At 42.6% G+C, this 24332-nt stretch overlaps 1 pseudogene; it reads left to right on the forward strand.

The window, feature by feature from the left end:
* Positions 1-24059: 24059 nt before the first annotated feature.
* Positions 24060-24332, forward strand: part of LOC104990175 — a 59666-nt pseudogene continuing 59393 nt past the window's right edge.

Here is a 24332-nt window from a genome sequence, read left to right on the forward strand (position 1 = left end):
TTCTGAAGGAAATATGATGCAATTTTAACTTTCCTGGTAGCCATGCTTAAAAAGAAATGGGCAAAAACATTTTTAAGAATGTACTTTATTTAACCTGATAAATCCAAAAATTATTTTAACGTGTAATCAGTAGCAACATTATGGAGCTATTTTACATTCTTTGAGTTTTTTGTTATCTAATCCCTGAGACCCGCCAAGCATCTGGCACTCCTGGTACTTCTCACATGGACTTGGCCATGGTCCAAGTCCTCAGTGACCACACATGGCTGGTGGTCTGGACAGTGCAGTTCTAGAGTCCCCATTCATAACCGCCTCCCCCTGTATGGGTTCTGAAAGGGTAGACTGAATTCTCTCAGATCATCCTTGATTAAGAAAACCTCACTGGAAACAATCAGGTGGATTAGAAATTCCAAACATGGTTCTGTCTGGCTGCTCTCAGAGTAATTATGAAAGCTTTGCTTCTGCATACAAAGGGCATGTCAGCATGATTACTGATACGGCCGCATTTTGGTGATGCAGAGGCTGAATGTGTATATTAACAGATTATCAAAATCTGTGGAGTATTTAGTTGTCTTTTCACTGTTGTTGCTTCTGTCCTTAGAATTTCAGCCAAGGATGGACAAAGACCTCGAGAGGCAATAAGACCCAAAGAACTTTTAGAAACAGCTTCTTTGGTTGCGTTGGGTCTCAGCTGCAGCACGTGAGATCTTGGCTGCAGCATGCAGACTTCTCAGCACACAGGCTTGGTTGCTCCACGGCATGTGGGATCTTAGTTCCCCTTCTAGGGAACGAATCTATGGCCCCTGCGTTGGAAGGCAGATTCTTAACCACTGGACCACCAGAGAAGTCCTGCAAACCAAATACATTTTAAACTTCTCATCAATTCTGGATAAGAGTCATGCAGTCCAGAAGCTTAGAGACATTTGTGGGTGACTGGTTCAAGGCTTTTCAATAATGTTTATGCTCTGCAGAGTTAGACAAGTTACCAGAGGCACAAAAACACAGGCTGAGCCCAGTTTCTCATCTTCTTGCAGTGCCTGCTAGCATGCGTTAATGAATTCAATTTAATTTATAGAAGTTTTTCTTAAATAATCCACTTCGTTCTTTTTGGTAATAAGGTATGAATCACACTGAATGTCATCAGTCTATAACTGGTCATATCATTTTGGAGAACATTCAAGGTTCTTTTGAAACTCTCCGGGAAGTGATGACATCACTTGAAAGGGTTTGTAGAGCTTTAATTACCAGCTGATTATGACAATTGCCATCTGGGCAACCTGCCATGTGATTCTGCTTGGGGGGTGTGGTCTGCTTTCCTTGGCACCGGGCAGCTGTGAGTGGTACCGTGTTTGAGGAAGAAGACAGGCCCTCTTTAGCTCTGACTTCTCTTAGTTTTCTCATCAGTAACTTCGGCGAGTGGCCCCTGCTCTCTGTGATTATCATGGGAACTTCTGACAACTTGGGTGAAGCAGCCCGCTTTCTGCCTGGCAGAGAGGAGAGGATCCATACATTGCAGCCATCAGCATTAGAGATACAATGGGTTGGCATATCTTTTTGAGTTGGATCTACTTTTTTTTTTCTCTATCAGAATATAGCTATTAACATTTATGGTTTACTGTTAACAAAATTTAACCTGACTGCTAGTTGCTCAGTCATGTCTGATTCTTGGTGACCCCATAGAACTGTAGCCCACCAGGCTCCTCTGTCCATGGAATTCTCCAGGCAGAAATACTGGAGCAGGTTGCCATGCCCTCTTCCAGAGGATCTTTCTGATCCGGTGATCAAACCCGCCTCCCGTGTGTCTCCTGCATTGGCAGGAGGGTTCTTTACCACTGAGCCACCTGGGAAGCTGCCAAAGCTAAGGCTGCCCTCTTAAACTCCCTTACAATAAGTGAAAAGTGTTAGTCACTCAGTCGTGTCTGACTCTTTTTCGACCCCATGTTCTGTAGCCTGCCAGGCTCCTCTGTCCACGGGATTTTCCAGGCAAGAATACTGGAGTGGGTTGCCATTTCCTTCTCCAGGGGATCTTCCTAACTCAGGATTGAATGGTGGTCTTCTGCATTGCAGGCAGATTCTTTACTGTCTGAGCCACCAGGGAAGCCCGTTAACAAAAACTCTCTTTTAGTACTTGTAGTCATGATCCACTATATAGTTTGTGCCATTAGGAACCTAATAGTGTCTTTCCCAGGAAAAAAAAAGAATTGAGAAGTTACCAGGATAAATGAAGATAAAGGAGACATTAATTAGTAGAATTATTTGGATAAAAAGTAGAACTTTTTGATATCATAGGACTGAAAGATTGCTAAAAATAATCAAGAACATGTATACATTTGCTCTGCAAAATAGTATTAAAAGATATTATGATCCCTTTCCTTTCTTCCCTACTCCTTTCCCTTTTCTGCTCTTTTTCCCTTCCCTTCCCTCTCTTCCCTTCTTTCATTTGTCTTTCCTTCTTAGAAGGAAATGGGTTAGGTTGGTTGGAGGTTTGGGCTTGAGGTTTTGTGATTATAAAAGTAACTCACAGATCATGGTGATATGTGTGGATCATGGCTATGGGCATATTTTTAGTCAAAAAACCAATTACTCTGAGCCACTAAGATCTGGATAATGGGTCCATACCCTACAAATGTTCCTAATTTTGATCGTATCTGTTATTGAGCTGGTAGCAACTGTTTGGTTTGGCTACCAATTACCTTTAAAAGAATGCCTCACATCTTAGAGTAAGAGTCGAAGAAATGCAAACCCTGAGGTGCAGGTGGACACTTCATCAGTTAAGAAACTTTTCAGTAAGCAACAGATCCAATTCTATCCAAGGTAAAATTTGAAAAGGGCATTGAGGGGCGGGATACTGAGTGGACGGCAGAATGGATGGTAGACGTGAGGGATGCTGCTTGGTGACAGGTGAGGAACAGGCAGCTGCGGGCATCCAGCGGCAGGGTCTACCTGACTGATCCGTCATTTACCATCTTGGGCCACGTTGCTGAGATTGAGTCACAGTAAAGTGTGCAGTAGCTCAGCCATCCCCAGCCTTTCTTGGACCAGGAGCCAGTTTCGTAGAAGACAGTTTTTCCACGGTTGGAGGTAGGTGATGGTTTGGGAATGATTCAAGTGCGGTAGAGGTTTGAACTCTGTGAGAATCTTGACACTGCTGCTGACCTGACAGGAGGCAGAGCTCAGGCAGGAGTGTGAGCGCGATGGGGAGCAGCTGTAAATACACATGAAGCTTTGCTTGGTCCCTCTCACCCCTGCTGTGCAGGATGGTTCCTAACAGGCCGCGGCCCAGGACTGGCTCATGGACTCGGGGTTGGGAACATGCTGCAATAGCTGAAGCTTGATTACCTGACTGGCTTTTGGGATGAGTTGGGGTGTGCCTGGCTTTGTCATTCTACCAAGATGGAAGAGTGTGTCTGGGTGCTCAGTGGCCAAAGTGTCCACTGCAGATGCAGTTTTCACTTAGAAACAACAGCTGCTAACAGCTGCTTCCAGTTGTCCTGATTTTCTTTGGATTCTCAGTAATCCTGATAGTCTCATTCAATGTGCTTCCGTCCATGGGGTTGGAACTTCCTCAGTGGCACAGCCAACCGCCATGTCTCTGGTGCTTTGGTGTCCCAAAGCCTTGACCTCCTTGTGGTGGGCTATAATCTCAGCAGCTGTTGAAAATTTCTCAGTGGAATGGTGATCTTTTTCCTTATAGTGTTTCTGTTCTCTGCCTCTTATATGCCCCCAAAGCAAGAAGAGAGACAAGAAAGAACAAATTACAGTCATTCCTAGGTATCTGCAGGGCCGATACTAACATCCAAGGACCCTGGGTGGGTACTAACATCCAAAGATGCTCAAGTGTCGTGTTAAATGGTGTAGGATTTGCGTACAACCTGTGCACATCCGCCTAACTGTGTTAAATCATCTACAGGTTACTTATAACACCTAACACAATGTAAGTGTAATGTAAACAGCTGCTGGTGCACAGCATAGTCAAGTTTTGCTTTTTGAAACTTTCTGGAATTATTCTTTTCAAATATTTTCAATCTGCACTTGGTTGAATCTGCAGATGCAGCCCCAGTGGGTATGGAGGATTGACTGGATGCTGCAGTTTAAGTCTAAATCTGTCAAACAGAATAAAACATGATTCATAATGGTCTGTATACACTGTTAGTACCTTAATCTTAGCCCTCTTTTGTTATTTTTTGCATTTGAGAGTTACACACAGTGACACAATTATAAAACTGTCACTGTTATTCAGTCGCTAAGTCGTGTTCCACTCTTTGAGCCCCCATGGACAGCAGCATACCAGGCTTCCCTGTCCTTCACTATCTCCTGGAGTTTACCCAAGTTAATGTCCATTGAGTCGGTGATGCTATCCAGCCACCGCATCCTCTGTCATCCCCTTCTCCTCCTGCCCTCAATATTTCCCAGCATCAGGGTCTTTTCCAGTCAATCAACTCTTTGCATTAGCTGGCCAAAGTACTGGAGCTTCAGCTTCAGCATCAGTCCTTGCAAAGAATGTTCAGGGTTGATTTCCTTTAGGATGGACTGGTTGGATCTCCTTGCAGTCCAGGGGACTCCCAAGAGTCCTCTCCAGCACCACAATTTGAAGGCATCAGTTCTTCGGCGCTCAGCTTTATGGTCCAACTCTCACATCCATACATGACTACTGGAAAAGCCATAGCTTTGACTGTAAAGCTGTCATGGAGGTGATGTTTTTCCTTCTAGCAATGGAATCTGATTGCTGTCTGTGTAAGTCAGTGCCCATGGCTGGTGTTGCACACGATTGTGTGGTTGGTGGACACGGTGGGGGCTGGCATGGTTTCCCACACGTCATTTTGGGCTGCAGAGATAGCTTTGACATTTCAGTACAGTGTCAATACACTTGATAATTCAGAGAGCACTTTGCATGATGCTAGGCATAAACTAGAAGGTCAGTAAATCTGTGTTGCCAATGGATGGGTGAGGCGCCTTAGAATATAATTATTCAGCCTTCAAGGCAGTGATTGGGCTCCAGTTGGTCACAGGAGCTTTGAAATCCCTTAATGTGGTGAGAGCTCTTCCTTTGTTTCTTTTCCTCTGGAAGAGAGTGCCATTTTTAGACTCATTTAGCCAGAGCTCTGGGCATAGGAGAGTCTGAGGAGAATATGAGGCAAACCTGTGTCTTCTGACACAGGTTCTGTTACACGGTCAGGTCCAAACAGTACCACCGTTCGAGGAAAACAGGCCAGACCCTCCACTACAGCAGGAATTCGTGTGCTCATTCCCAGACTTTGGTTAGGAACTGTGGATCATTACTGTGGTTTTCTAGTCCGTCAGCTGTTTACCTTTCCTCATGACTTTTCTTCAGGAACTCTTGTGCTAATTTTCAGGCAATACTGTGTGAATCCATATCTCCAGAAATGGGTCCCTCATAGGTTCAAGCTAAGAAAATGGAAACTACTGGTGAAAAAGAGATATTGATTATTGGAAACCTAACTTCATGGAGGTTATTTTTAATTTTTTTAAATCTATTTTTATTGAAGTGGAGTTGACTTACCATCTTGTGTCAGTTTCAGGTATATAGCAAAGTGATTAATAATTATAATCAATTATTGATATTAATTAATATTATACTAATAACTGATATATAATTATAATTATATATGATTATATACATATATCAGAGAAGGCAATGGCACCCTACTCCAGTACTTTGCCTGGAAAATCCCATGGATGGAGGAGCCTGGTAGGCTGCAGTCCACGGGGTCGCCAAGAGTCGGGCACGACTGAGCGACTTCCCTTTCACTTTTCATTTGCATGCATTGGAGAAGGAAATGGCAACCCACTCCAGTGTTCTTGCCTGGAGAATCCCAGGGATGGGGGAGCCTGGTGGCTGCGTCTGTGGGATCACACAGAGTCGGACACGACTGAAGTGACTTAGCAGCATACACATATATAATCTTATATAAATATAATCTTATTAATAGAGAGTCCCTTGGACTGCAAGGAGATCCAACCAGTCCATCCTAAAGGAGATCAGTCCTAGGTGTTCATTGGAAGGACTGATGCTGAAGCTGAAATAATCAACTCTGAAATAATCAAATAATCAAACTCCAGTACTTTGGCCACCTCATATGAAGAGTTGAGTTATTGGAAAAGACCCTGATGCTGGGAGGGATTGGGGGCAGGAGGAGAAGGGGATGACAGAGGATGAGATGGCTGGATGGCATCACCGACTCAATGGACATGGGTTTGGGTGGACTCCGGGAGTTGGTGATGGACATGGAGGCCTGGCGTGCTGCGGTTCATGGGATCGCAAAGAGTCGGACACGACTGAGTGACTGAACTGAACTGAACTGAATCCTTTATATGTATATATAACCTTGTTCAGATTCTTTTCCCCTATAGGTTATCACAAGGCATTGAGTGTAGTTTCCTGTGCTATACAGCAGGACCTTGTTGTATATCGACTTTATATATAGTGGTGTGTATCTGTTAATCCCCAATTCCTAATTTATCCCTCTACCCCACTGTCCCCTTTGGTAACCATAAGTTTGTTTTTGAAGTCTGTGAATCTGTTTTTGTTTTAAGTTCATTTGTATCATCTTTTTAGATTCCACATATAAGTGATATCATATAACATTTGTCTTTCTCTTTCTAACTTCCTTCACTCTCTGTGATAATCTCCAAGTCCCGCAAATGGCATTATTTCCTTCTTTTTATGGCTGAGTGATATTCCATTGTGTATCTGTGCCACATCTTCTTTATCCACTCATCTGTTAATGGGCATTGAGGTTGCGTCCATGTCTTGTTATTGTGTATGGGGCTGCTGTGAACACTGGGGTGCATGTATCTTTTCACATTATGGTTTTATCTGCATATATGCCCAGGAGTGGGATTGCTGGATCGTGTGGTAGCTCTATTTTTAGTTTTTAAGGAACATCCAAACTGTTCTCCATAGTGGCTGTTACCAATTTACTTTCCCACCAGCCCTGTAGGAGGGTTCCCTTTTCTTCATGGAGGTTATTTTCATCCCTTGCCCACAAACGAATCTGGGAGTGCTTTCAGATGCTAATGTTGGAAAACCCAACATGATCAATTCAAGAGGAATGAAGTACATTGGCTCACATAGCTCGGCACTTCTGGGGCAAGACTGGCTTCAGGCTCGATTGGCTTCAGGCTCAAATTAGAATTGAGTTTCTCCTTATTTCTTGGCTCTGCTTCTAGCGCCTCTGCTCTGTTCTCACAGAGTCTCCCTTTCTGGCCACGGATGGCTGCCAAGTGTGGCCCTGAGCCAGTCAGGAGGAGTGAGCTTCCGTTTTTGGAAGTCCCGGCAGTCTAACTGGCTCTGCATGGGCCATGTGCCCTTCCCTGGGTGATTCGCTGTGGCCATGGAGCAGGTCAGATTAATTGTCTTGGATCTACGTTGTGTGCCTCATGCCTGGGCCCTAGGGGTGTATTCACTCTCAGACTTCCCAGAGCATATTCCTATTGGCCCCGTGTACATACAGTATTCTTTTTTTAAAAAAAGATAGTTGTTTTGATTTTTTATTGAATTATAGTTGATACATAATATTGTGCTTGTTTCAGGAAGTATAGCAAAATGATATAGCATTTTTTTGCATATTATATTCCATTAAAGGTTATTAGAAGATCACGGGTATAATTCTTTGTGCTGTATAGTATATCCTTGTTGCTTATCTATTTTGTATATGGCAGTTTGTATCTCTTAATCTTATACCCTTAATTTGTCCCTCTCTTTTTAATATAAAATATTAAATAGATAAATAAAGGACATAAGAAAACATGAATGGTGGCCATCTCTGGCATTGGCATTGTAGGTGATTTCAGCATTTCTCCTTTTGTTTTTACTCCTTTTGTGTCTTCTGAATTTTTAGATGTGAGGGTGTAAAATTTTTATAAGTAGAAAAATTATCTTAATTGCATTTATACCCAAGTCCTAAAAGAACTTTAGAACCACATTCTTTAAGAAAATAATTTAAGATGTTTTTCCTCCTACCTTTTCCTTTGTGTATTTTCTTAGAAAATCTTTCTCTGAAATATGTTAAATATTTGCCTATGCTCTATCATTTATACATTATTTCTTCAATCCATTTGGAATTTCTTTGGGTCTGTGGTATAAGGTGAGACTCTAATTTGATTTTCTTTTTCCAAATTAACGAATTTTTAGACAATGTTGGTTGAAAATTTTAATTTCTTCTCCATTGATTTGGAAGGTTTGTTTTCTTGTGTTTCTTTTTTTTTTTTGAAAAGGACATCCTTGCCAAATTTCTTCTAGGCGAATTTTCTGTTGTTGATCTGTCTGCTAACCCCATGTGGATAATGGAGAGAGAAAGAGAATGTGAAGACTAGGAAAACAGGAAAGAAAGAGCAAATGCTCCTGTGTGGAGAGCTATATGGTTCTTGGAGGCATACTGTTTCCAAAAATGACTGTGACAGTCCTGTTGTTTTTCTTTCCCAATTTCCCCTACTGTCACACGTGTTAATGTGGGAAGAATTGGCTAATCAAACATGGGAAGTTATTTGCAAGCCCTCTGGAATAATCAACAAACAGCCCAGCCAAATTCCCTTCTTGTCCCACATGGCAGACTTTACAGACAGAGAATATTTCCGAGGGAAATATTCATTATTGTACAAAGTGGCCCTCATTTGTGCATAAACAAGACATTTATTAGAAATGTGTTTTAATCGTACATATATTTGCAGAGTACCTGTTTTAATTTTACCAATAAAATTTTATGTTTCAACAACTGTCAGTTGGCACAGTTTTTTATATAGTCTTAAAATGAAAGATTTAAATATGATACAGATATGAAATCGTATGAATGAAAAGAAACTTTCCTAGTATCTCCCATAATAGTGATCCCTGAGAGAAAATTGCAATGAACATATGCTGCTGTTCAGGGAAAATTTTTTAAAGGCATGATTGTATTTTGGTGAGTTTGTTAAAATCATACATGAATGCATCCCTGAGGTTATCTCAAATTTAGAAGTTCCATGGAAGTCAATGGGAGTCTTGCTTGGCAAAGATTACATTTTCAAAGATAATGATGGATATTTCGTACTCACACAAGTCAAGAATACTATGATTTTGCCAATAAAAGATTGTAGAATTTTGTATATTTCAAAATCTTATTGCCACACCCTCATTCAGACTAGCTTCTAACACAGCTTTCTTTAGTCACTTCACACAAATATCGGTGCTGTTCTTTTAAAAGACCGGCTGCATTCAGTGCCATGTCCCCGTCACTTTGTAGGAGACAAAATTTCCTGAATGGGCTTGAGTTTTCTCTCTTGAGAGTTTTGGACTGAATGAGACCATCTGTGTAGATATGTTTAGCATTGATTTGGATGTTTTTAGAGTCTGTTTAATTGATAATCAAGTCTCAGGCCTGTTGATTAACAACTTTGTTTCTCTTTTAGGGAACTGTATTTCCCATGCTAAAAAGCAAAATTCCCAATGCCAAATCTCAGAACTCTTTGTAAATTGTATACTTAAAGTCACTTGTCCTATTTAGTTTGAGTCTTTGTGGTAAAATCAGATGCTGACTCCCCATGAGAACTGGAAATTTCAGATCTTAGATAAAATACTGGAGTGAATTCATGGTCCTGGACCAAGTGGGCTTCATGGTTATGAACCTGGAGATGAGTCAGGGTATAGGGCTGTTGAAATTTTATAAATATACCTCTCTTCTTTGTTTTGGGGCCCAGCCATGCTACCATGGTTGTTACCTCCATGTGGAATTTTCTTCTTGCTCTCCTATTGTTTCAAGTAGGAACAGTGAAAACACTTTGGATTCTTCTGATTCTCAAATTATTTTTCATTTGGCATAAGGTGATATATGTTTATGAAAACAAAGTCACTGTATTATAATTAATTAAAAATTGTTTGTTATAAGCACTTAATAAAAATGCCACAAAATGCATTATTTGGGTCAAAATTATTTAATGTATATTAATATATATCTTTTGGAGAAGAAAATGGCAACCCACTCCAGTATTCTTGCCTGGAGAATCCCATGGACAAAGGAGCCTGGTGGGCTACAGTCCATGGGGTAGCAAAGAGTTGGATACGACTGGATGACTAACACACACACAATATATATCTCTGCTCCTCAGTAACAATATTCATTTCTTTGTTTTTTCCTTGTGAGTCAGAATTGTCATAATTTCTGTAACCCCAGTACAATACTCAGGACATTTAAGTACTTGTTATTAGAGCAGGAAGGTGAATAAGAGGGCAGTTAAGAGGTAGGGCAAAGCACGATGATGAAGGGTCTCATCTTTGGGTGGAGAAGGGAAAAAGATGTGATCATTTGGGTGGGAAGATATTTTTCACTCTTAGGATATGTCATGGTTGACTTTGTTTTTAAAGCTGTCCGGTACATTTAAAAAGTCTCAAAGGGAGTCATCCATCTGATGACTGGGTTGATGGTAAGAGTTGCCACAAATCCAGACTCTTCAGGGGCCACTGTTATCAAAGACCCATGAGAGCTGGGGTCAAGGGGCACTGTTTTAGGAAACTCAAGGAGGCCGAGCACTACAGAAAGAAGCTTATTTTAGAACTGAGGCCTGACCTCAGTGACAGGAAGCTTTCTGAAATAATTATACAAGTGAATTTTGCAGAAGCGATATAAAGAACAAATTCCTATTAATATGGAACTTCAGCTATCTATATATATATATTTTTCCTAAATGTCTTAGGCTTGTCATGTTAAGAAGAAACAGGATATGTCCCTAGTACAAAAATGACTATGCCACATTTATTTATATATTAAACTAAATGCAAATCTGCTTTTTTTGTTAAAATAAGTACGTATCCTGGACTTGGATCAAGATGGTGGAGTAGGAGGACACAAAGCTCACCTCCCTCCACAAAAGCACCAAAAATACCTCTACGTGAAGAACAATTCTCACTGAAACGAACTGGAGACGGGCAGAGGGCCTCCTGCACAACCGCGGCTGTGCAAAGATACACGTGTAATCAGTTAGGAAGGGACAAAGAGCAACTGGGTCAGGACCTGCGCCCCCAGGTGGGGACTGAGAGGAGAAGGGAGATGATACGGGTAGAGACCTTCCCTTGGGAGTGAGTGGTTTGAGGCACATATCAGGCATCCCAGTCTTGGGTCTGACACAGGGAAGACGAGCCCCCCTTGGCCGATAGGACTGACAGGAGGGCTGTGGGAAGCCTGAATTCTGCTGAGAGGATCCCACAAATGTTGGCTCACTCCTGCGGCAGAATGGAGATGGTGGACTGACCAGAAGGGTGGTTCACTGGTTTCCTACAGCCCCCCTGCTGTGCACCCCGGCCTGAACCAAGTGGACATTCTTAACTCTGACTCCTTGTCTCATGTCACAGTTCCACTCGGGAGCGAGGGCTGCCAGGGAAAGAGTGTGGATGTGAGCCGCAATGGTGGCTCAAACCCTAAAGGGTGTCTGAGCAGAGAGGGGGCAACCGTTACTGAGGATTTCACAGATGGTGCATCAGAGGTGGATTGCCTCTCTGTGGACACTTTGCCACATCCGGTGCCCTGACCCTCACCAAATACCCACGCCAGCCCCACTCCCCTCTGGGAATGAGAGTGAGGGTACTTGGAGGGGAAGAGCCCACACTTAAAGAGAACTGTGCCAGCTTGGACCCAACCCTCAGGGCTTCTATTCTAGCAATTTGACACCTGCCCCTGCTTTCAGTAGAGTGATGCTGGCCACTGAACACAGGAGATTAAAAGATGCTTGCTCCTTGGAAGAAAAACTACGACCAACCTAGATTGCATATTAAAAAGCAGAGACTTTACTTTGCCAACAAAGGTCCATATAGTCAAACCTATGGCTTTTCCAGTGGTCATGTATAGATGTGAAAGAAGTGAAAGCTGAGCACCGAAGAACTGATGCTTTTGAATTGTGGTGCTGGAGAGGACTCTTAAGAGTCCCTTGGACTGCAAGGAGATCCAACCAGTCCATCCTAAAGGAAATCAGTCCTGAATGTTCATTGGAAGGACTGATGCTGAAGCTGAAACTCCAATCCTTTGGCCACCTGATGTGAAGAACTGACTCATTTGAAAAGACCCTGATCCTGGGAAAGATTGAAAGCAGGAGGAGAAGGAGATGACAGAGGATGAGATGGTTGGATGGCATCACCGACTTGATGGACATGAGTTTGAGCAAGCTCTGGGAGTTGGTGATGGACAGGGAAGCCTGGCATGCTGCAGTCCATGGGGTCGCAAAGAGTCAGACACAACTGAGTGATTGAACTGGCCTGAACACAGAGGAAGCCCTGACTCACACCTGGCTCCAGCCCCTCTGTCTCCAGTTCCACCTGCTACTAAGGTAGGAGCACACCTGATGGAAGATACGACTTGTGTTCATGTAGATCCAGCCCTCCCACCAAAGCCACTGGGCACATGCAGACTGCATAGGGAGGCTCCCACACAAGGGCATACCTTAACAACCAGAGAGGTCTGTTTTCCCTTAATTTTATAGAGCCAGGGAAAGATAAGCAAAATGAGGAGACAGAAGAATTTGCCCCAGTTGAAAGGGCAAGAGAAAACTTCTGAATAAACAACTAGTGGAACAAAAGCCAACAAGTTACTATCTAAAGAACTCAAAGAATTAATAATAAGGATGCCAACCTAGTTAGGTCAAAGAACAGATGAACACAGTGAGAATATTAGCAAGGAACGAGGAAATATAAAAAAGAGCCAGTCAGAACTGAACAATGCAATAACTAAAATGAAAAATACACTAGAAGTGAACAGCAGATTAGGTGAAGCACAAGAATGCATACATGATCTGGAAGATAGAGTAATGGAAATCACCCAATCAAAACAGCAAAAAGAAAAAAAAGAAAATTTAAGGATTCTCTAGGGTAATATTGTACATACCAACACTCATAGGGGTTCCAGAGGGAGAGGAGAGAGAGAGGAGGTGAAAAATGTATTTAATGAAATTATGACTGAAAAAATCCTAAACCTGAAGAAGGAGATAGAGATCCAGTTACAGAAAGTACAGAGAACCCCAAACAAGATGAACCCAAACAGACCCACCCCAAGACATATTAATTAACACAGCAAAAGTTAAAGATAGGATTCTAAAGGCAGCAGTGGAAAAACAGAGTCATATACAAGGGAACCCTTATAAAGCTATCAGCTGACTTCTTTGCAGAAACCCTGAAGGCCAGAAGAGAGAGGTATGATATATTTAAAGTGCTGAAAGGGAAACACCGTCAACCTAGGATACTCTACCCAGCAAGGTTATCATTTAGAATAGAAGGAAAGAGAAAGAGCTTCTCAGGCAGGCAAAAACTAAAAGAGTTCATCAATGCTAAATAAGTCCTAAAAGAAAAGTTAAAGGGTCTTCTCTAAGTGGAAAGGAAAGGAAAAATCATACCAGTAAAGGAAAAATATATAAATATATATAAAATGTTTTATAAATACATAAAAATATGTAAAGCCTGAAGATCAACTACTTAAAGAAGCTAGTATGCAGTTTAAAAGACAAAAAATTTATAAATCAAGTATAACTAAAATAATCTGTAAAAGGGTAGACATGAAGATGTGGAACGTGACATCAAAAACACAAATTATGTGGGAAGGGAGTAAAAATGTAGATCTTTTGGAATTTGGTTGAACTTAAAGGACTCCCTGTTTAAAACATAGATAAATTTACAGGTCAGCAAACAAACAATAGAGATCAATGAAACCAAGAGCTTTTTTCTTGGAAATATTTTTAAAAGTTGATAAGCCTTTAGCTAGGCTTCTTAAGAGAAAAAAAAGAGAGACCCAAATAAACAAGAAATAAAAAAGAAGAAATTACGATTGATATCATAGAAAGACAATCATCAGAGAATACTGTTAACCATTTTATGCCAACAGATTGTGCAGCCCCAAAGAAATGGGAAAATGTCTGGGAAAAAGTAACCTTTTAAGACTGAATTAGGAAGAAGTGGGCAACCTGAACAGACTGATCACTAGTAGTACACTTGTATCAGTAATTAAAAAAAAAAATCCTTGCAGACAAAAGTCCAAGACCAGACAGTTTCACAGGGGAATTTTACCAAAGATTTAAAGAAGTATATAGATGTATATAGATTTAAAGTATATAGTCAGATAGCATCTACTATCTGACCCATTATTGAAAAAAATGGCTAAAACCTATTCTTTTCAAACTATTCCAAATAATTGAAGAGGGGGGGAAACATTTGTTTTAGGAGACTGCCGTCTCCCTGATACCAAAGCCAAAGACTCTACAAAAACTACAGACCAATATCTCTGATGACTATAGATGCAAAAATTCCTCAACAAAATATTAGCAAATCAAACTCAACAATATATAGAAGGATCATACACCACAATCAAGAAGGATTTTTCTATTCCAATGATGCAAGGATGGTTCAGTATTCTCAAACCAACCCACCTAAGACAGCACATCAATAAATGGAAAGATAAAAATCATGTGATCATCTCAAAAGACACAGAGAGAGCATTTAACAAAATCAAATACTCGTCTATGACAAACCCACGGAGAAGGCGATGGCACCCCACTCCAGTACTCTTGCCTGGAAAATCCCATGGACAGAGGAGCCTGGTAGGCTGCCATCCATGGGGTCGCTGAGGATCGGACACGACTGAGCGACTTCATTTTCACTGTTCACTTTCATGCATTGGAGAAGGAAATGGCAACCCACTCCAGTGTTCCTGCCTGGAGAATCCCAGGGACGGCAGAGCCTGGTGGACTGCCCTCTGTGGGGTCGCACAGAGTCGGACATGACTGAAGTGACTTAGCAACATGACAAACCCACAGCTAGTATCATGGTTGGTGGAGAAAAGCTAAAAGCTTTTTTTAAAAATCTGGAACAAGACATGGATGCCACAATAGAACAGCATTGCATCGTTAACTTAGGGTCTACAGCTCAGACTTTTCCATCTCTACAGGACAGTGGTGTAACTGGCCAGGGCCATCAGAGGAAAAATCAGGACCTTGAGTGCAGTTTGGAGGAGGCTGTTAGCAGCTTACTGCTCAGACAGGGCTCTGGCATGGACCCACTCAAACAGCCAGCCCCTCTGTGTCAAGTCCTTGTGGGGTCCCAGCAGCCAATTTGAGTGACTTTCATTTCTTTTTCTTGTCTAGGATTTGACAAAGACTTATAATATTATCTTAAATGGGCATCCTTGGCACTTGGTTTGTTTGTATGGCTTATGAGTAAGAATGACTTTAGTAGTTTTAAATGCATAAAAAAAACCTAAAGAAGAATATTGTATGACACGTGAAAGTGACATGAGACTAACATTTCAGGGTCTGTAGGTAAAGTCTCATCTATACACTTTTGGCCATGGCTACTTTCTACCCTGAGACAGCAGAACTGAGAGAAACCCTTTGGCCCAAAAAACCTGTAGCATCTACGATCTGACCTATTATTGAAAAAAATGGCTGATCCCTCACTTTCACCCAAAGATTCCTTGCCCTCTTGTTCTTGTTGAGCATGGCCAATGGGGAGCAGCTGCTGGAGGTCAGGGGCAGAAGAGGGTGGGCTTGGGGGCATTTACTCCCTGCCTGTCCCTCCTTGAATCTCTGTGGGTAGGCTGAACCAGCTTCTGAAGGTCACAGCTCCTGCCAGGTGGTCCTCAAAATGCAAAACCCTTTCCTCCTCCAAGAGCCACCATCTGCGACCCCCTATCATCCAGGCTTCACACCCTCCTGTCTGTTGGCCCAGGGACCATGCCATCCTGCGGTTTCCCACACTCTGCTTCTACCTGTGGAAGAAGCCCCTTTGGTAACTGATGCTTCAGCTGCCCGATTTGTTTTGTAGTATCTGTCTCCTGCTTGGACCCAAATGGATAAAACAAAGAAATCAATAGATGGTGAAAATAAAATTCTAAAAAGAAAATAGTCAGGTGATAACAGATTGGAGGAGAAGTTTGAATGCTAAGAAGAAAAGAACAAGGACATGATGCAGGAAAATGCCTTTTTGTGAAGAAGATTAAGCTAGTGCAAACTTCCTGTGCACCAGTGTTTGCATTGCAGAAGAACCCCTGCCGGCTGCCTGGCAGGGATTAAGGTGAGGTGTTTATATGTGGCCTTGTAGACATGTGGTAAGGGTTTCATTACAGATGCAATGGGAATGTTTAAACAAGGATGCTGTAATCTAATATGTGATTTTAAAAAAACCACTCTGGCCATTGTTTGGAGAGGGAGTAGTTTGGCAGTGGGTATTGCAGTGATGGGCAGGTCCTCAAAGAGAAAGCTGTGGCTGAGTGCTGTCCTGGTATCTTCCAGTAGAACTCTGAGGAAGTCACTGGACCCAGGTCTGGTTTGAAACCATGCTAGAGTTGGCAGGGGAGCCCACGATGATTGGAATTAGGTTTCATGAAACCTCTGGTGTATCAGCTGGATTTGACACCGAGAGCACATTGCATTTCTTTAGGAGATAATGTCTCATTTTATGCACTTTAAACTTTCTACAGTTTTAAAAGCTATAGTCTACCCTCTCTTCAGACAATCAAGGATAAAGCCTAGTTTGGGGGTATATTTTTCTATTGGGCTTCTGGGAGATTTGAACAGGGAAAATCAGGCATGAGCCTAAGCAGCTTGTGATTGCGCTGTGACTGGCTGATTGCTGTTGACTGTGTTCTCTCTACAGCTCTGGGTTGTTCCTTTGGGTTTCTTGGTCCAGGTACCATGGTTAACTTTCATGTTCTATTTGCAGTGTTTCAGCCACATTCTTTTACAGCCTACATTTTATAAAGGCTGATATTCATTTTCCCTGCCTCCACCTCCCCACCTCTAAACACACATACACACACACACACACACACACACACACACTCTCTCTCTCTCTCTCTCAAAGCAGTTGTAAAGTCAGATCCTTTCTCGCCTCTTATGATCTCATTCCCAGTGTCCTAGGAGATGTTTTTGGCTGCTCAGAAAATCTTGACAGAACTCTTCACCCACCTGCCTTTGTGTATTCTGGATTTTCTTTTCTCCCAGCTTCTGTGTTTCGTTTAGGTTTGCCTGTTTCCCGCGATATATGTGGTTAAGTTCTTTTGGTAGGGGCTGTGCAGAGTTTAAGACAGAACCATAAGCATATGTATGTGTCATTGATTTATTTAGCAAACATTTGCTGGCAGGCCCCGTGCAAGTGAGTGGAGAGTCTTTGTCTTCAAGGAACACATGGTGCCCTGGCATCTAAGCCAGTCTTTATAATTCAGTACAGCAAGTGAAATGGAAAGGTAACGCTATCACAGGAGTGAAGCACAGTGGTCGACAGCCCAGATGCTGGAGCCGGACAGCCTTGGTTCATATCCCAGGCACACTGCTAATTATCTTTGTATTTCTGGCCAAAATTACTTATACAGTCTGTATCTTATTTTCCTTATCAGGGAAAAGGAAATGGTGCAAGGGTTAAGAGAGTTAATATGTCCAAACAGCCATAAGAGTGCCAGGCATATAGTAAGTGATAACTATTGTATATTGTTATTAATGGGCTTCCCTGGTGGCTCAGATTGTAAAGAAGCTGCCTCCAATGCGAGAGACCTGGGTTCGATCCCTGGGTTGGGAAGATCCCCCGGAAAAGGGAATGGCTACCAGTTCCAGTATTCTTTTCTGGAGAATCCCATGGACAGAGGAGCCTGGAGGGTTACAGTCCATGGGGTTGCAAAGAGTTGGGCATGACTGACTAAGCACACACACACATTGTTAATAATATTCCTCAGAATCCTCACAGGATTAAATTTTGAAAAGGAGGATAGAACTTAATTTGGGCTGGTAACCACTTGAAAACTGAAGGATTTTTCAAAGCAGTTAACAAGAAGCCAGTTTCTTGTTCATGAGATTATTTTCAGTAACTAAAAATACAGTATTGGACTCTCAAAGATATACTTGCAAAATATTTCTACCTTTGCATTTACACTTTTGAGTCAAACCATCCTTACCTGGCTTGCTATGTTGCATGAAGAAATGAACCTTTTCTGTTTTTTAATAGAGCCAGTTGCATTAATTGTAGGGAACATTTTTCATCATGCAAATTTGGACTCTGATGCCTATCGCTTTTAAAATTAGCTGTCTTCCTCTGAGCTTTCTAAGGAAATGGGTGACTGCAAAAAGTGGATCTGTTGGTTTTAATTCCCATTTTTCAGTGTTGTACCTTCCAAGGGTAATATACAGGTAGGGCCTTCAGACATGCCTGTGAGTATGAAGTCAAGAATTCATAGGCCTAGCTATCAGTGGCCTTCCCACCCACCAGTAATCTCAACCTTCTGGCATTCTTCTGAAATCATTTCACCTGCTAAGCGCTTGTTGGCACATCCTTCTCCTTGGCACCTTGAGGCACTGTTTTCTGAGATGCCCTTGAATCCTCATTAACTGGCACATATTAACTGCTCAATCATTTTTGAATAAACAGATGAGTAAATGACTTTAGTGTCTGAGTCTGTCATGAAATACGTTTAACTCCTATTCACTTAAGCCCTTACTTCTCTCTCTGACATAAATTGTACCAATGTTTTCTTAGGTCAGTCTCCCAAGGCAATAAAAATAAAAGCAAAAATAAACAAATGGGACCTAATCAAACTTATCTTTTGCATAGTAAAGAAAATGATAAACAAAATGAAAGGACAACCTACGGACTGGGAGAAAATGTTGCAAATGATACAACCAACCAGGGCTTAATCTCCAAAATATACAAGCATTTCATACAACTCAGTAACAGAAAACCGAACAATCTAGTCAAAAAAGGGGCAGAAGTCCTAAATAGACATTTCTCCAAAGAAGACATATAAATGACCAATAAGCATATGAAAAGATGCTCAACATTGCTAATTATTAGAGAAATGCAAATCAAAACTCCAATGAAGTACAGCCTTACACTGGTCATCATTAAAAAGTCTACAAATCATAAATGTTGGGGAGGGTGTGGAGAAAAGGGAACCTTCTTACCCTGTTGGTGGGAATATAAATTGGTGCAGCCACTATGGAAAACAGTATTGAGGTTCCTCAAAAAACTACAAATAGAGTCACATATGATCCCGCAATCCCACTCCCAGACAAAACTATAATTCAAAAAGATACACGTACCCCTATGTGCATAGCAGCACTATTTAGAACTGCCAAGACATGGAAACAACCTAAATGTCAATCGACAGATGAGTGGATGAAGAAGATGTTACAAACATATATACCATGGAATACTACCCAGCCATGAAAAAGAACCAAAGAGTGCTATGTGAAGCGACGTGAATGCAGCTAGAGATGATCGTACTAAGCGAAGTCAGAAAGAGAAAGACAGATACCATATGGTATCACATATGTGTGGAGCCTGAAATAAGACACAAAGTGAACATATCCACTACACAGAAGCAGACTCACAAACATAGAGAACAGACTGTGATTGCCCAGGGGGAGGTGTATGGGGGAGGGGTGGATCGGGAGTTTGGGATTAGCAGAGGCAAACTAGTATGTAGAGGATGGATAAACAACAGGTCCTGCTGTATAGCACAGGGAAGTATATTCCACACCCTGTGACTAAACCATGATGGGAACGAATATGTATTTGTATAACTGAGTCACATCGCCGTACAGCAGAAAGAAACACATCTTGGTAAATCACTTCTACTTCAATACAATTAATACAAAAATTAAGAAGAAGTGACATCTCTCTCTCCCTCCTTTTCCTGTATTTTGTTTGCAGACAAGAAACTATAATGTTTTATCCCCAGGCATGACTGCTGAAGACACAGGTGCATGTTGAGTTTTGCACATTTTGCATAGATTCGTCCAGACAAGAGGACAGCTTGGCTCTGAGATTCAGTCTGTATTCTGCTCACTGAGCCACGGCAGGGTGCTCTGTTTAATCAGAGGCGGGGCTGCCCTTTCTGGCCACTCCCAGTGTCTTCAGGGCTTTTCTCTCCCGTGCATGAACCCCAGCGGCCCCCTCCCCCCGCCAAGAGGTTCCTGTTCCTCACTTTCCTGCTCAGGGGCCACTTGTAGGGGGGATGCTTTATCTAATTTGTGAACAGGCACCACATAGTCTGCTCGTGGCCATAGTAGTAAATTCAGGATTTCATCACCCTGTCTCATGACTACCAACAGCTGAAGCAGTGTAAAAAGAACAAATGAATTCCTTGTTTCATTAAGCCTGTTGTCCCAAATCACGATCCGTCGTAGTACAAATAGCAGCTTCCTCTTGTCACCTGCCCCCAGTGCCGTCTACATTTCAGAGCGGTTAGCTGTTATTTTCAAGTGGCTTCATAATCATATAGATAACTCATGACAGTCCTTTCCTCTCTACCAGAATATTAACTGTAAAGCATCTCCTACTAATTATGAATTTATTAGTTCCTACTGTACATAGGTGAGCTGGAAGAAATTGAAAAGTAAAGGCCTCACATAATCCTTAATTGCCAACCAAGATCTTCCAATTCCTGAGCCATGGAATCTGTTTTGAGAACTGCTGATTACAAAACATGAAGAGTTTGTCTTTTTTCCCTGTATCTCCAGTTTGGCTCTAGTGACCAGTGTCTGGGCTGGAGAGCAGGAGGGTGAACATCAGCCAGGCCCTTGGTCAGCTCCTGCCTCCCTGGGGCCCACCCAGCCTGTGGCCTAGAGCTTCATGCAACTACCCTTACTTCTCTCGTGGCTGGTGGTAGGATTTCAAAGCCACTTTTAAATCCTTTAACACAAGAAGGAAGCTGGTACAATAAAGGATGTGGTGGAGATGAGGACAGGTGGACACTCGCTCCTAAAAGAAGCAGTAGCCAGCCCGCCTGTGGGGTGCTGCTGCTGCTGCTAAGTTGCTCAGTCGTGTCCAACTCTGTGCGACCCCATAGATGGCAGCCCACCAGACTCCTCCGTCCCTGGGATTCTCCAGGCAAGAACACTGGAGTGGGTTGCCATTTCCTTCTCCAATACCTGTGGGGTGTTTCTGGATATTTCAGATTTTCAGAGGAAACTGGAACAGCTAGTTTTTGTTGTGAAATTTAATGAATTTTTAAATGTTGTCTTGTGAAGGTGAAAGTGTTAGTCGCTCAGTCGTGTCTGACTCTTTGCAACCCCATGGTCTGTAGCCTACCAGGCTCCTCTGCCCTAGGAATTCCCCAGGCAAGAATGCTGGAGTGGGTAGCCAGGCCATCCTCCAAGGGATCTTCCTGACCCAGGAATCGAACTCTTGTCTCTTGCATTGCAGGCAAATTCTTTACTGTCTGAGCCACCAGGGAAGCTCCTAAATGTTGCCTTGAATTCCTTTAAAGAAATATAGGACAAATTTTACAATGGGATCCAGCTCCTGCTGAGAGTTCCAAACCTCTGGATTACTGGAGGGTGTGCAGGCAAAGACCCGGATCATTGTATTTTACGATAAGTCCCACCAGGCCCTCCGCATACTCTCTGTTGGGTGAGTGCAGTCATAGTCTTGGGAGACTGGGAGTCATAAGGCTAAGGGTTGATGGAGGGGACTCTCCCATGAGAAAAGGTGTGATGAGAAAGGACCAGGGATACTTGCTCATAGAACAGAATCCCGGAATCTCTTCCAGGAGCTGGCCCCCGGCTGTGCTGTGTATCACCCCAAACTGCAGAGCAGTGAAGAGGTAACCGGACCCACCCCATAAGGAGGAGGGACCCAGTGTAAGAGGCAGGGTTCTCCAGGGAGACAGGGGCAAGGATGTATAGATACATATGTGCATGTGTATGTGTGTGTATACTGAATATTTATGTAACATTTATAAGTACATACATTTGTGCATATAGGAAAGACTACACATACACGTGTATAAATACAGAGATATATGATTTATTTTAAGGAATTGGGTCATGAGTTGTGGGGCTGGTAAATGTGAAATCTGTAGAGCAGGCCTGCAGGTTGTAAATTCAGGCAGGATTTCTGTGTTACAGTTTTGAGGCAGAACTGATGTCTAGAGAGTCCCCATTTCTACTCCTAAGTCCTTCAACTGATTGGATGAAGTCCATCCACATCATGGGGCTTCCCTGGTGGGTCAGACGGTAAAGAACCCACCTACAATGCAAAAGACCCAAGTTCGATCCCTGGGTTGGGAAGATCCTCTGGAGAAGGGAATGGCAACCCACTCCAGTATTCTTGCCTGGAGAATTCCTTGGACAAAGGAAGCTGGTGGGCTACAGTTCATGGGGTCGCAAAAAGTCGGACACGACTGGGTGACTAACACACACATCATCGAGGATAATATCCTCTAAGTTCACCACATCTACTTAATACCTCTCCAGCAGCACCAAAATAGAGTTTGATTCAATGACTGAGTACAGCAGCCCAGACAAGTTGACGTATAAAACTGATCATCACACTCAGGGTTCCTGGTGTTGGGAGACTGGGTAGCATGAGGGTAGGTGGATATTTCCAGAATTATGGTCCGTAAGCATGGAGCACAGGCCACACACACTTCATAACGTGGTGTGGGTTTTTTTTTTTTTCTTTTTTTTAAATTTAATTTTATTTTTAAACTTTACATAATTGTATTAGTTTTGCCAAATATCAAAATGAATCCGCCACAGGTATACAATGCTATGTGTTGTGCTCAGTCACTCAGTCGTGTCCCACTCTTTTGTGATCCCATGGACTATAGCCCACCACACTCCTCTGTCCATTGAATTTTCCAGGCAAGAATACTGGAGTGGGTTGCCATTTCCAGAGGATCTTCCTGACCCGGGAATCGAACTTGCGTCTCTTGCGTCTCCTGTTTTGGCAGGAGGATTCTTTACCACTGCACCACGTGAAAAGCCTTTGAATGCAGTAGGTCACATCTAATCCCAGCCAAAGGAGGAGCAATCTTGCAGGGAATAAAGTTAAAGCTTCCAGATCTGCTCACATGCAAGGGTCCTGTCCTTCCAACATTCTATATACCTCCTTCTGTGTTCGTAACACTGAATTCTTGTTCTTGGTTGTCACTTACTATATGAGCTCCAGATTCCTCAATACCTGACTTGCTTCAGTCGGCTCTACTACTGTTTCTGTGTGCCCTCCAGCCGGCCTGTCTTTCTGAGCCTCAGTTGCTCCATTTGTACGTTGAACAAAGGAATCCTAACCTTCTTCTGGAATCCTTCTCAAGGATAAGAGGCTGTGCAATTGTGAACATATATAAAATTGAAATGCTTTCTCCTAGTTTCTGCTCCTCAAAAATGTTCTAATATTAGTATTTATTAGCTAAAAACGTAGCACCAACTTCCTGCACTCGATAAAACAGGTCATTTAAAGTGTGAAAATGTACAATTCCCCATCTCCAAGGAGCATAAAGAGCTATTTTCATTTCAAACAGCTAGCTTTCCAAATGCCTCATATCTGAAATGCAGGGAACATCATCTAGCCATGTCTGTGGTACTCAGAGCCCCTCACTGGGCGTTGCGGGGACTGACCTGGGCTGAGGGTCTCACAGCCTGCTTCTCAGCCTGCTCCTTATGGCAGCAGTGAGGCATGTGTCAGCATTCCATTTTTCCAGGTGAGGGAACCGAAGCACAGAGAGGTTAGGTTTCACTTACTCCAGGTCACATAAGCATCAGAGTTGAGATTCAAACTCTCTGGGGTACTGCTCTGTTAGCTGGGGTCTGGAGGCAGAGAGGAAGCCTGGAGCCTTGAAGAAAGTATTTGCTGATGGCAGCAGGCAACTTACCAGGGAGATTCAGGTCCTGAGTCTTCCCTGCTGAGAAGATGAAATCCTCTTCTGCCTCTCAGGGAGCCACCTCAGGGCCACTCTGGATGATTGTGTAGGGAGGGTGTGTACTGCCCAAGGCTCTTGATCCTCAGCAAGGGAAGGCTGTTGTCTACAGAGGCCCAGAGGGGAGCCTTGTTTCCCCACTCACAGGTCATCCTGTAGGGCTGGGGCCCTGGCCAGCCTGCATGGAATTCTTCCCATATTTTGTACATGTCCCTCCCTCACATCATTTAACATGCTCATCCCTGGTCCTTTCTGCACATTTGAGTCTTGCTGATTTCATGGGCCATCTGCTTGGTGCAAATCCTTCCAACCTTCGGGCTCACTCTGCAGCTACACTTTGTTTATTCTTTCATCTACACACATGTATGAATTATTTACTATAGAACTGTGCTAGGAGTTAGGGATATGGGTAAATTCAGAGGTGAGTGAGAAAGAGGCCTCTCCATAGGAAGTTCAAATTCGTGGAGGGACATGAGTATCAGAAAATGGTCATGGTGATAATAAATTTGTATTGCTTGTTCATTATGGACTGGGCATGATTTAAGTGCTTGACTTTCATTAATTCATTTGAACCTTGCAGTGATCCTGGAAATGTTGATATGACCATGTCCCCATTATTTATTAGATTGAACCATGTGAGGTTGCTGTAATGATTGCTGTAGGTCAGGATAGCCCTAA

This window comes from Bison bison, unplaced genomic scaffold (assembly GCF_000754665.1).
Source record: "Bison bison bison isolate TAMUID 2011002044 unplaced genomic scaffold, Bison_UMD1.0 scf7180017864171, whole genome shotgun sequence".
NCBI classification, from domain to species: Eukaryota; Metazoa; Chordata; class Mammalia; order Artiodactyla; family Bovidae; genus Bison; species Bison bison.